At 37.4% G+C, this 15103-nt stretch overlaps 1 protein-coding gene across 2 annotated transcripts in view; it reads left to right on the forward strand.

The window, feature by feature from the left end:
* Positions 1–15103, forward strand: part of LOC150098209 (uncharacterized) — a 271336-nt gene that overhangs the window by 205306 nt on the left and 50927 nt on the right. The gene's annotated exons all lie outside the window — the stretch shown is intronic.

Below are 15103 nucleotides of genomic sequence, written 5' to 3' on the forward strand. Positions count from 1 at the left end.
AAAATGGTATGATGTTTTGTCCCATATTTATTTATATAATTCAACAAAAAAAAAAAGATAAAATATCAAGGCTAGTGACTTATAATGTTATCCAGGTAATTGAAAATTAATTTTTAGATTAAACTTTAAGCTCAGAGTTCAGAAGTTATTTATATAAAAAGTTGATTACAAGAATAATTAATATTAAAAGAGCTAGTTAGTAATTTTCAATTTTGTATTGATTAGCTATTTTACTTTTTGCCTTATTTATGATGATCTGGAATTATATGAGACATCATGGAAAGATTCAGAATTTTTTCGTTTTGGGGATACAGCTTTGAAATGGTTATTCTACTCATCTGCCATGCAATAGTATATAGTGTAGAACCTAATGATAACACTTCAGGTGGATTCCTAGCAAATTATCTTATGTCTACTATTTGTCTAGGCCTCTGCCTGAGGGAGTGCATCTGAATAGTGATGTAGATATATGAGGATACCAAAATCATAGTGTTTTAGGAGATTGAGATGTGAGTTTCTGTCAAGAAGAGTAGGTGAGTTGGAAGTGAACATCATTAAAGTTAGAAGGCAAGTCTATGAGATGACTCTCATAGACTTGCTCCATTCACCTTCTCATACATATTTTGCTCTATACCTTTTCCATTTTCATGGGTATCTTTGCCATTGAAGAGCATCCATTTAAACCATCTTCAAAATTATTCAACCAAGTCTGCATTCTCCTCTTTCATTCCACTTACCACTATTCTTCAGAAGAGCCCTCATCACAGTGTTCACTCCAACCAGCAACCTCCTCATGAAGTATTCTGAGGAAGTTGCTGGTTTACAGAGACAAGGTGAGTGAAATTCTCCATGGTTTATATATGTATTTAGAGAGAAGGAGTAACTTCACAACTAAGTTCAACTTCAAGTGAGATTGCATAGTCTGCATCACATCGGTGTTGTGTATGGAAAGTGGATTAAGGAGGGAGAATCTGTTGATATGCTTCTTGAACAGCTGGGGTTTTACATATCTCCCACATATGAAAGGTGGCAGAACCTATAGCACATTAGTGCGATGTAGAGTATATGTAAGGGTTGTGGAAAAGGAACCTATTGATATTTTTCTTGAAAAGCTGAAAGCTGGAGGTTTTAGCTGTTGAGAATACTTCATGAGGAAGTTGGTTGGAGTGAGCATTGTGATGAGGACTCTTCTGAAGAATAGTGCTAAATGGAATGAAAGAGGAGAATGCAAACTTGGTTGAATAGATTTGAAGTTAGTTTAAATGGATGCTCTTCATTGGCAAAGATACCCATGAAAATGGAAAAGGTATAGAGCAAAATATGTATGAGAAAGCGAATGGAGCAAGTCTATGAGAGTCATCTCATAGACTTGCCTTCTAACTTTAATGATGTTCACTTCCAACTCACCTACTCTTCCTGATAGAAACTCACAACTCAATCTCCTCAAATACTACTTATCTCTGTAAATTTGTAGAAAAGGAAACATGAACAAGATCATTTTTATCATCCCAAAACACTTAAGCCTATCTGGGACATAAATGAAGCAAAAATGTTTTCACTCACAAATTACCAAATTCATACTTTATACCTTCATGTTATATGCAACTGTCTTTCCCCGAGATGTGTTTTGGGTTAATTTTGTTTTTGAAGACAAAATCAGACCATGCAGATGGGAGTAAGCATTGATTGCAACTCGAAATGGAGATGGGAACCAGAGGAAAATTAGCCTGTTTTAGTTAAAATCAACTTATTCACAAAATTCACACTTCCAACTATAGGTTGTATATATTCTTTATGCATATATATCTTGTCTCTCTCTCTCTCTCTCTCTCTCTCTCTGAGTTATCCTAATTTTATGCAAACACATAACAATAGTACCAACATGACCAACAGTGCTAAATTAAATCATCATTATACATAAATTTTTAATTAACTTCCAGGCCATACAACATTTTTTTAAGTTACATAAATGTGCTACTTCTGTAACCAGTTGCTGAAGACCATTGTCATGATCCATCATATAAACTTCAGTTAAATCTCCTGTTGGATAAAATTAACAAATTACAACTTATAACTGATTATTATAACTAGCATAATACAATCCTTTGATGTGCTTAGTGACTCTTCTCCAAATACCTTTGATTCTGTTAAAAATCTGAGAGACCAAAGTTGAGCTATGATCAGAGACTTGTATAATGGCATAAGCTTACTTTCTTCTAGCCTGCAAGTTTTACAAATTTTCTTGCCAATATGATTCCTTATCTTAAATTTCATATCAAGTAGGGTATCTTTTTGTTCTTTTTGTATGCAGCTCCTTCATCCTGGGATTTCCAGGAAATCCAAGAAATAGTGATATATTGAGAAAATGGCAATTTTTTTTATTGTTTAGTGATAACATGCCCATTTAGAATCACAGTAATTAATTACTTATGCCTAGTTTATTATTTATACATATCATTTATACATTAATACTTGAATTGCATTCAACATCAGTGGTGGCTATTTATTATTTAATAAACATAATTATTATTATTACGGGCGACTCCAAGGAGTCCTTAGACTCATCGAGGGAGGCCCTAAACATCATGTCCATCACAACTATTTGACATTCACACAGTATCTATCATACTTTGCCTTGAACTCATTCACCGTCATAGCACCCACAACAGACTCTGGCAGCTTATTCAACTCATTCACCACTCCAAAAGTAAAAAACCCAGCTCTAACACCTTTGCTAACCACACTCTTGCCCAGCTCCCATGGATGTCCCCTAGTCCTCCCACGACCAGTCCTATACTCAAAAATATCCTCTGCATTAATCCTATAGAAACCCTTCAGCAATTTGAATGTCTCAATCATATCTCCCCTTTTTCGCCTATCAACCAATTTCTGCAACCCACAAATCTTCAACCCGTTTTCATAAGGTTCATTCCATAGACCTGCTATTATCTTGGTCACTCGCCTCTAGATCTTCTCAACCTCCCCATCAGGAAGAAACCTAGGTGACCAAATCTGGGCACAGTAGTCGAGATGGGGGTCTTATCAAGGCTCGATACAGAGGAACAATAACTTGCTTATCTCTGCTTGTCAAAGTATTCTTCAGCATCCAAGTGATTTGATGAGCTGATTTAGCCACTTTTTATCCACCAACACTCCCAAGTCCTTGGCATCATCAATCTCCTGGAGTACAGTTCCACCAATGTGATATACTGCTGCTAATCTTTTCACCCCAAAATGCATAACCTTACATTTTGCCACATTAAATTGACATTCATTCTCCTTAGCCCATACCTCCAATCTATCCAAATCATCCTGCAAAATTTTGACATCATGTGCATTCACTATTGCGGAGCCAACTTTGCATCATCAGCAAACAAATGAACAGTTCCTATCAGATCCTTTCCTATATCGTTAATGAACAAATTAAACAGCAGTGGTCCAAGAACAGAACCCTGCGGCACACCACTAGTCACAGGCCGTCTTTTGGACTCTACTTCTGAGTAAACTACTCTCTGGTATCTCTCCATCAACAATCCTCCTATCCATTCCCATATGCTGCATTTTACAGATTAGAATTCCATGTGGTATCCTGTCAAAGGCCTTAGCCAGGTTCAGCAGTATCACTGTAAACCCATTACCCTTATCCAGTTCAGCCGTCATTGTGTTATAAAACCTGAGCAAGTTACTGAGGCATGATCTACTCTTCACAAAACCATGCTGTCCCCCATACAGTATCTCATTTTCATCAATCCATTTCTGTATTTTTCTCTTGTCTACTTTCTCCAAGACCTTGACAATGACTCCAGATATGCTGATCAGTAGGTAATTTGCAACAGTAGTCTTGGATCCTCCTTTATGCACTGGAACTATTTTCCCCTCTTTCCACCCCTTCGGGACTAACCCAGACCCGAGACTTAGATTAAACAATATGGCCAAAGGCACTGACAATTCTTTAGCCGCTTCACTTAAGACCCGTGCTGGTATACCGTCCAGTCCCACAGATGTATTCACATTAAGGTTCTGTAATAGACTATTCACCTCCACTTCATTCACCACAATTCCCCTATAAACTAATGGTTCCTTCATTCCTTCAATGTCACTACCTGGATGATACACTCTTGCAAAGTGCTCACTCAGTAATTCCACTATATCGACTGATTCAGTGATCTCCCTACTATCAGCATTCCTTGAAATCATTCTGCCATGTACAGTTTTTCTTTTACTTGCAGCATATTGAAAGAATTCTCTTTAGCTTGCATGGCAAATTCCTTTCATAATCCGCTTTTGCTTTTCTTACCACACTCGTTACCCTTCTGGCCTGCACTTTATACCGTTCATGTGCCTGCAGGTCACCATTCTCCTTAAATTCCCTCCGCAGTTGTTTCTTTTTTTGCAACTCAAGTTTAATGGTGTTATTCATCCATTTAACCCCTACTTGATTTACTATTTGGACTCTAGGTATACAGTCCACCACAACCTCCTGCAAATGCTCCTTGACCACTTCCCATGCCCTATTAACATCCAGCCCTTGCAGTTTTACATGCCATGGCACTGAACCAAGCAATCTTCTAAGCTTGTCATACTTGCCAGCACAGTAATTCCACATGTGCCATGTCTTAATCGAAAATTTCACACATTTAGCCACCTTCCAGGTCAAGAACCTATTATCACTCTCACCAATAGGTGGCAACATTGTCATATTCATTACAGTCAAATTCTCAGATGCTATTACTAGATCAAGCACTCTCGAACCCCTAGTATTTTCCATTACATGCTGTCTCAGATAGTTATCTCTTAGTAATTGAATAAAATCCAGGTTCCTTCCTCACATGCAAGGGTGTTCAACCCGTCGATCGCGGAGCGATTTTTGGTCGATCTCTTGTGTATTCCTCCTTACTTACAAATTTAGTTAAAACTGAAAACATAATATTTTATTTATCATTATTTTGTATTATTTTTAATTTGCTTTAAGTGTATTGCTATTGTTTATTTATTTTTTGTTAAAATTGTCAAATCAGTAATTTTCTTATAAGTCCAGGTAAATGAATTAATTTGGATCAGTGGAAGTCAAACAGCGAGCCGAGTGAATATGATTATAAGCAAAATGTAAAAACTCGATTGTAGCTTAAATATTAAATATTCCAAAGCACATTACATCGATTTTTTACTTAGGTTAAGTCCCGTGTGAATATTGTAAAAAAATAAACTTCGTTTGTCTTGGTAGAGTTTGTATTAGATGTTTTTGTAAATAACTCTTTTGAAGCTAACTGTATATACTGCTTTAATAAGAATATGTTAGAGTGTTAAAAACAAAGGCAATGTTTTTGTCGCCGAAGCTGTACATGGCGGCATTAGAAAGATTGTTATTGAAACTTGTATGTATGAGAAAGACTTGCAGGCTTTAAGTGTAAACATCTCCGAAGTCAGTCAGAAAGAGTTCAAACAACTTTCTGATGGCTGGCAACTTACAATCAAAAGAAAGCAGAGGAGAACAAAAGGTGTGCGAACTTGAAACTTCAGATGAAAAACTCATACTGATTCTTTGGGGGTTGGCAAACTTCATGCGAGGTCTCAGAAGAGGCCTAATAAAAAGGGACTAAAACAAGCAGAAGGGGTTCCAGTTCCAGAATTGCTGTCAGAGAGGAGGCCGCCTGGTCTAGAGTCGCCATTAGAGAGACTGCCCGGATCCATGTTACTTGAGAGAGGAGTTTCCCGCTTCCAGAAAGGAGCTTCTCAGTTCTAGACATCGCTAGAGAGAGAGACTACTTCTAGGCCGCAGACAACGTACAGAAATTTCTCTACATTGGAACTCTTCCTTTCAAATTGCTGAAAGGAAGAGTTCCAATTGCTGGAGAAAAGTTTCCAGGCCAGGTTAATATCAGACTTTCACCAGTGTGTTGCAATATCAGTGAAGTCATTTGAAGAATCAAATGACTTCACTGATATTGCTCAGTTAATGGTATTTCAAGATTATTCAAGTAAAGAAGAACTTTTGAAAATTATACCATTATTGGGAAGGATTAGGGGAGAAGACATTTTTTATGCATTTGATGAATTTGTGAAACAACACAAACTTCCACTTTTTGAACTTGTGTCTATTACTACTGATGGTGCTCCTGCAATGATAGGTAATAAATCAGGCTTCATTTCATTATGTAAAAATGATGACAAATATCCAGATTTTTTAATGTATCACTATTATTCACCAACAAGTACTGTGTAGTAAAAGATTAAACACAGAAGATGTTTTGGATATTACATTTAAAATTGTAAATTCTGTTCGAGGAAAAGCCTGATTTATTACCTATCATTGCAGGAGCATCATCAATAGTAATAGACACAAGTTTAAAAAGCAGAAGTTTGTGTTGTTTCACAAATTTATCAAATGCCGAAAAAATGTCTTCTCCCCTAGTCCTTCCCAATAATGGTATAATTTTCAAAAGTTCTTTAACACGTTCGCTGCCACGGTACTTTGGCATGGTCTGTTCCCCTACGCCGAGCAGTTTTACTTTTTCAAGGTCAGTATGATAATCTCGTTACCTGAGGTAAACGTCCTACGAGTATACTCGTAGTTGGCTTGTACAGAGCATATACAATCTATGACATTACACAGTATTGATGCTATTCCCACAAGCCAAGGATTTTCACTTCTTCAAGGTCACTACAATAATCTCGTTCCCGGCGGTAAGCGTCATACGAGTATACTCGTAGCTGGCTTGTGAAGCAGGTTTACCCACTACGAGTATACTCGTAGTTGGCAGCGAACGTGTTAAATAACTGCAACGGCAGTTATTTAAATTACAGGAACTTCTGTTGTACAATAATGTTCACTGGCTCAGCTGAAGTCAATTTTTAGAAAGATTTCTTGTATTAATTAACGATATAAAAAATTTTCTTGATGAAAAAGGAGATATTTATCCACAATTGAGTGATAAAAGATGGTTGTTACACTTATCATTTTTAGTAGATTTCTGTACGAAATTAAGCAACTTAAATTTAGAGTTACAAGGTAGAGATAAAAATGTAATTGACATGTTAAGTTCAATAAAAACTTTCCAACAATCCTTACTTTTATTAAAGAAAAATAAAAATGACCGTCAATTTAGACATCTCCATATTTATTAAAATTTTTTGAAAAAAATCAAGAAATGCTTCACTATGATTTAGTCCCGAGCGGGTGGAAGAAAGGGAAAATAGTTCCACTGCATAAAGGTGGTTCCAAGACTGCTGTTGTAAATTACCGACCGATTAGCATATCAGGAATCATTGTCAAGGTCTTAGAGAAATTAGTCAAGAAAAGAATACAGGATTGGATAGATGAAAATGGGATATTGTATGGGGGACAACATGGTTTTGTGAAGGGTAGATCATGCCTCAGTAACTTGCTCACGTTTTATAACACAGTGACGGCTGAACTGGATAGGAGTAATGGATTTACAGTAATACTACTGGACCTTGCCAAGGCCTTTGACAGGATACCACATGGAACCCTAATCAGTAAACTGGAGCAGATGGGGATAGATATAGGGTTGGTAAGATGGATAGGAGGGTGGTTGAAGGAGAGATACCAGAGAGTGGTTTACTCAGGAGTGGAGTCAAAAAGACGTCTTGTGACTAGTGGAGTGCCGCAGGGCTCTGTTCTTGGACCACTGCTTTTGAATTTGTTCATCAATGATATTGGAAAGGATTTGAGAGGAAGTGTTCACTTGTTTGCTGATGATGCAAAGTTGGGTAGAGCAATTGTGAGTGCACAGGATGTCAAAATTTTACAGGATGATTTGGATAGTTTGGAGGACTGGGCTAGGAAAAATGGATGTCAGTTTAATGTGGCAAAGTGTAAGGTTATGCACTTTGGGGTGAAAAGAATAGCAGCAGTATATCGCATAGGTGGAACCGTACTCCAGGAGATTGATGAGGCCAGGGATTTGGGAGTACTGGTGGATAGGGAGTTGAAGTTTAGGGGGCACATTGCAAAAGTAACTAAAACAGCTCACCAAATCACTTGGCTTATGAAAAATACTTTAACATGCAGAGAGAAGCAAGTTGTTGTTCCTCTGTATCGAGCCTTGATAAGACCCCATCTGGACTTCTGTGCCCAGTTTTGGGCACCAGGGTTTCTTCGTGATGGGAAGGAAGTGGAGAGGGTCCAGAGACGAGTGACCAAGATGATAGCAGGTCTGTGGAATGAACCTTATGAGAATAGGTTGAGGATTTGTGGGTTGCAGAAATTGGACGATAGGCGAAGGAGGGGTGATATGATTGAGACATTCAAATTACTGAAGGGTTTTTATAAGATTGATCCAGAAGATATTTTTGAAAATATGACTGGTGGTGGGAGGACTAGGGGCCATGCATGGAAGCTGGGCAAGAGCATGGTTGACAAGGGTGTTAGAGCTAGGTTTTTTACTTGGAGAGTGGTGAATGAGTGGAATAAGCTTCCAGAGTCTGTTGTGGGTGCTACGACCGTGAATGAGTTCAAGGCAAGATATGATAGATACTGTGTAAATGTTGAATAGTTGTTCCAGACATGATGTTAGGGCCTCGCTCGATGAGTCTGTCGACAACTTGGAGTTTCCTGTAACAATAATAATATATAAATAATAATTTAAAAGAATTTATTCATGAAATACAATTAGTTGAGGAAGAAATAAATTCAAGATTTAAAGATTTTAATAAAACTGAAATGATTGTATCTTTTATCAATAATCCATTTCAAGAAAACTTGAACATCACAGAAATTTTAAATAAAATTTGTGGGCTGTTTGATATAAACCAAGCTGAAGTAGAACTTGAGATAATAAACATTCAGAATAGTTTACATTTAAAATCAATAAACAATGAAGTCATCTGGAAGTATGCACATGAAAAATTCCCAATATTAACTGATATTGCGTGAAAAATTCTGCCGTGTTTCAGATTGACATGATTGTCAGAATCTGCTTTTTCAAATATGACTGTCATAAAAAATCAATTAAGAAACCAAAGTACAAATGATCATTTGGATGATTGTCTGCGATTGGCCACTTCTTCATATCAACTTGACTATGAAAATATTGCGAGGTCCAAACAATGCCAAATTTCACATTGACTTTTTTTTTTTTAATCAACCAGCATTTCCTATAACTTGTGAGTTTGTAATCAATCTGTTGTTTTTTCTAACTTTGGTTTTCCAAAATAGAGAAATATTTTATTCCAATATATATATATTTTTTTTGTTGTATTAGAATATTTGTTGTATTAAAATAATTAAAAGTGATAAATAAATTTTTAAATAGACAAATAAAGTTTTTAGTTGTGTATTTTTTTTTAGTTGTTTATTTGTCCGTAATCGGATATCAGGTTCGGGGAACGTGATCTATATAAGAGAGTAGATCACCGAATAACTGATATGTAAGAGAGTAAATCGCCAAATAACTTTTTGTAGAAAAGTAGCTCGCTTAGTAAAAAAGGTTGAACACCACTGCTCACATGTGTCCTCTTCTCCTTCCAGTCGATGTTACCATGGTTGAAATCCCCCATAATAATTACACTCCTTCTACTCATTTCATCAGTTTGTCTATGCATATTATCTCCACCATCTATTCCATCACCTGATCTATAGCAGCACCCAACTGTACATTTTGTTCCGTTCATCTCAATCTCACACCAATAAGTTCTCTCTCATATCAAATCTATCTCCTTTCAAATCATTTGTTCCCACTAAGACTGTCATTTCTTTCACCCTCTGCTTTTGCGCTCTAATACTCTCACTTACATCCTTAATTTTCGCACCCGGTAAGTACGATTTAGTCAAACTCTCATCTATCAAACCTTGTACTAACAAGTCACCATACAACACTCTTTCCTTCATTTCTGAAACGCTCCCAATCATACACTTATTTTTCCTTTCATACGCTTGCTTATTTCCGTTAGCCGAGGCGCTCGAGAAAGAGTTTTGCAAGCAGACGCTCCAACTGTTGCTTCGCCCTATGTATTACTCCGCATAATTGTGCGATCTCACTCATTACAGCTAATTTCTCATATTTTTTATCATTCACACCATTTTCTCTCTGTGTATAATTACTTTCACTCTCTCTTTCATCACTGCTCTCATTGCTATCCTGTACAACATCACAATTTACTATCAAACCAGTATTTTCTCTCACATTCTGGCTTTCTTCTACAACAACAATCTCACGACCTGACACACACTTCAATTCCTCACTTTCCTTACACTTTCAGCACAGTCTCCCACCACTATCATTATCTATCCAAACTCCAGCCTCTTTCGGGAAAGCATACAACTGGACGAATTCCCTTACACTAAAGTTTTTCAACAAAGATGGCCAAGTTTTGGACGGCATTGTTTTTGTACGATTGATAGCGTAGCACATGGCACCAATGCGCCATGTGCTACACTATCAATCGTATCTTTAAACTACTAGTTTAAATAAAGGTAGAAATCACACCAAAAATCACACAGACACACCAAGTTACCAAAAACAAACAATACTATGTTAAGATTAAATCAATTGCCAATTTTTTCTCAAAATAATACTTATCTTTTCGGGATCTCTCTGCAAACACTACACACTGCTGTGTAGCCCTCCAGCGGACATGCTTTTATCATTGTATTCATCTGCAAAAGACAAATATAAGGCTAAAATATTCCTTTAGTTATAATTAAGTGCCTTTGCAAATCGAAAAACAAACTTCATTCATAAAATAATTTTAACCCTTTGTCTTAAAATTTTTTTAAAAAAATTGTTTCTTAAAAAAAAAAACCATTCGATCCCTCTATCACTAAGATAAATTCTCAACTTGGTTATAAATAAGCAGATAAATGAATGATTATAAATGCAGAAAGGGCTCTTTCTGATTCAGCAGAAGTTAGTGGAATGTTTTTACTGCAATAAATAAAGTCATGATGTTTGAAGTTCTCTTCCTGTTGTTTCATATAACAGCAGTTTTTGGTTCAAATGCCTCAAAGTTTAAACTTTGACCTGACCAGCTTTGGCATAACAATGCAGAACCACACTAATTACATTTTGCACTTTCTTCATTGGAGTTCTTACTAAAATATTGCTAAAGAGATGATTTTGGATTAGATATTGAGGAGTTTCTCTCTGGGGTCTTTCACCTATAGTCCTAGAGGCAAAACTGCCACCAGATGGGTCTCCAGGTTGCGGATCGGAGAATGGCTACCAGAGATGGTGACTAGCTGCGAATAGCCAGTAAACAGTCCTGAACAACAAGCAGCAATACTAACTGAACATGATGGATTATGGACAAACTACAATAACTCTATAAAATGCCACAGAAGTCCAATGATGGTACTGCATCAAGGCGAGCTTTAGCTACCCTAAGCCTGAACATAACCTTTATGCTCCTCTCCTTCTTACATCTCTCCCAAGCTCTTCAAGGAACACTGAGGGTTTGTCAGATAAGTGTCGACGTGCTGAGAGTAAAGAGAAAATACGATTGAAATCTGATGCCAAAGAACAAGAGAAAAGATTCATGCCAGCTCGGATGTCGCCCAGTGAAACAAGGTCCGTATCCCCAATCGAGCAATCAGGATTGGATTAAAAAATCAGCTACTGAAAACAAAGACAAAGAAATCAAACTCAAGTCTGTAAGGGATGGAATATCAATAGGCACATGAAATGTCCGCACACCATGGCAACTGGAAAATTGCAGTTACTTCAAGAAGAAATAGAGATGCGACATCTTGGGTATTTCAGAAATAAGATGGACACTGTCAGAAGAAACAAATGATGGAAGAGTTCTCTGGTCAGGAAATGAAAGCAAACATGAAGCAGACCTAGGTTTCCTGTTAAGTAAGGGCCTCTCAGGCATTTATTGCGGGGGATTTACTGCGGGGGTTTAAAATTTAAAAAAAAAAAATTCTAGTAACACTAAATAAACCTTACAATATGGATGATAGGTGTCATCTGAGGCATTTGTGGACTGCGTTGAAATATCAAAGTTCCAATATTTTACCATGAGAGTAAGAATTTTTATTCTTTATTCAAAAATTTCATACTCAGGGAGTGTTATCGCACATTATATTAGATTTAGTGAGTAACATTAGCATACCTTCTTATTTTGAATTTAGGAAAAAAAATAATAATAATAAAATTCTGGGATATTTATCTGATTCCAAGAGTATTTTCATATCCAAAACGGTTGGAATCCCAGTTGTCCAGAAAAGAATCCTAATCTTAACTAAAATTCCCAAATCTTTGTATTCATGATTCTTGTTGAGAGGTTTATACGCTGGTTATACATGATATAGTTCGCCCACCGATTTGAGGTCCCTCGAAACTACTGCGCATGTCAGAAAAAGGAGAATCCATTCCAATAATAGGGTAATCAGTCTGTCTTCTGGGATGTAATAATAAACAAACTGAGTTTGTTTATTATTACAGGTCGGAAAATTTAGCTTTTCTTTTACGAACATTGTTGTTTTTAAAGTGTAAGTATTTTGCTTGTATAACAGTTGGAAAAATGTACGTAGAGTGTTAATACGTGCAAATACTGCGTTCTACATAAAACAATGTCACTTCACTCCATGATAAGTTTCCTTTTATTCTGGGACTTTTTAAAACAAAATCCGATTTCATGAAGTATTTTCCTTAAAGTTTCTCTTTTCCAAGGAAAATTAATTTTTTCTTTAAGCACAGGAATCAATTTCGGAACAGTTGGCACTCTTTTCTCGAATACGTAAAATTCGTGAATAGCTCTTCTTATAACGTCTACATCAAAATCATTCAAAGCTACGGTTTCGATGGTTTTCTTTACTCTGGCGCTTTTTTTTTTTTTTTTAGGAGATTTAAATTTTTACATTCACCTTTTGATTCCCTATGAATTCTTTTAACAGTCAACCCCGATACGCCCGCAATTGCACTTGCACGTTTTATGACTTGAGAAAGGGGAACAAGAAGACGGCCTTCTGACGATTCTTTTTTGCAGAATGGCAGCATATTATTCAATATTCTTTTGCAAGAGCTACTGAAACGTGTAACAATAGAACTTGTTGACTGTACTGGATCCATCATACAAATCAATAATAAAAAATTAATGCAAAAAGAGAACAACAAAAATCAAGCTAGTACTAGTACAGCGACAGACAAGAAAGCACGTGATTTCGCATGTTGGCGACCAATTCGTACATCCTTCATTTCTTTCTCCCCTTCAGCATGAATCGACTATTCTTGGCACAAAGCCAAGAAGGGATCTAGAAATGGTGGGCGAACTATAACTAATAATTAAGGAATTGACAGCGTACACTAGAAATATAAATTAAATAAACTTTAACATATACTTTCTGATATTTCAGTAAACGTCACGTTGCCATCTTCTTGGGAACTTATTACAAAGACAAGTGCATACAAGTACTACATAACAGCAAATGAGAACTGAAGCTAGGGAGTTAACGTTTTCCTAAAGTCCTGATGGTGCCCCCTGGCGGGCTATATTGGTAGTTCTTGGCCTTTAGGCTTAAGTTTTTCTGATAAATGTTTCCCAAATTTGGGGCAGTCTCAAGCATCCAAATTTTTTTGAGGTTTGGCATGTTCCTAAGGGCTGAGGCTGATTCCATGAATAGTCTTTCATATTTGAACTTGCTGCGGTGTATTACTGTAGCTTTCTTCCATCTTATTCTGTGGCGAGTATCCAGAGCGTGGTCTGCAAGCCCAGAGTGGCTATACTTGTGAAATCGGATGTAATCCTTGTGTTCTGAGATTCTGATATTTGCTGTCCTGCCTGTTTGGCCAAAGTAGGACAGTTTACAGCTGCAAGGGACCTGGTATACACCAGGTAGGTCTAGGATAAGTGGTTGGTCTTTAGTGTAGCGGATAAGGGATGCCAATTTTCTATGTGGTCTGTAACAGGTGGTCAGGTCATGTTTTTTCAAGATTTTGTTGATTTTTTCCGAGGTGCATCGGATGTAGGGAATGGTGATGGATCTAGAGTAATCTTTTTTGTGAAGGGGAGGGAGGGGGGGTTGTGGATAACTGGGGTAAGTATTTTTTGGATTCTTTTGGGTGGGGGGGGGGTAGCCATTGACTGAGAAAGTGTCACGGATGTGATTTAGTTCAGTAGTTAGGGCTTGATCATTAGAATTTTTTTTTTTTTCATTCTACAAACAGATAGAGGGGACAGCCATGGGTTCACCACTTTCCCCACCCTTGGCTAACTTCTTTATGGAGACTTTTGAAGAGAAAGCCTTAAACTCAGCCCCACAAAAACCTACCATATGGCTTTGCTACGTTGATGATGTGTTCGCTATTTGGTCACATGGCCCAGATTCACTCCTCTCCTTCCTAACACACTTAAACAACCAACACCCTAGAATCAAGTTCACCCTGGAAAAAGAGGCAAACAATAACCTCCTCTTCCTAGACACACTAGTCACCCTCCAACCTGGTGGAACCTTGGTTTTCTCAGTTTATAGAAAACCCACCCATACAGGCAGATACATTCACCAACAATCCCATCACCTCCCCTCACAACAATATGGAGTTATTAAGACACTATTCAACAAGGCAAAAACAATCTGTTCTAATGATCAAGCCCTAACTACTGAACTAAATCACATCCGTGACACTTTCTTAGCTAATGGTTACCCCCCCCCCCCCAAAAAAAAAAGAATCCAAAAAATACTTAACCCAGTTATCCACAACCCACCACCCCCTCCCCTTCACAAAAAATATTACTCTAGATCCATCATCATTCCCTACATCCGAGGCACCTCGGAAAAAATCAACAAAATCTTAAAAAAACATGACTTGATCACCTGTTACAGACCACATAGAAAATTGGCATCCCTTATCCGCTCCACTAAAGACCAACCACTTCCCCTAGACCTACCTGGTGTATACCAGGTCCCTTGCAGCTGTAAACTGTCCTACTTTGGCCAAACAGGCAGGACAGCAAATATCAGCATCTCAGAACACAAGGATTACATCCAATTTCACAAGTACAGCCACTCTGGGGTTGCAGACCACGCTCTGGATACTCGCTACAGAATAAGATGGAAGAAAGCCACAGTAATACACCGCAGCAAGTTCAAATATGAAAGACTATTCATGGAATCAGCCTCAGCCCTTAGGAACATGCCAAA

The sequence above is a fragment of the Typopeltis vanoorti genome, chromosome 16 (assembly GCF_054136105.1).
Source record: "Typopeltis vanoorti isolate ZY-2024b chromosome 16, IOZ_Tvanoo_1.0, whole genome shotgun sequence".
NCBI lineage: Eukaryota > Metazoa > Arthropoda > Arachnida > Uropygi > Thelyphonidae > Typopeltis > Typopeltis vanoorti.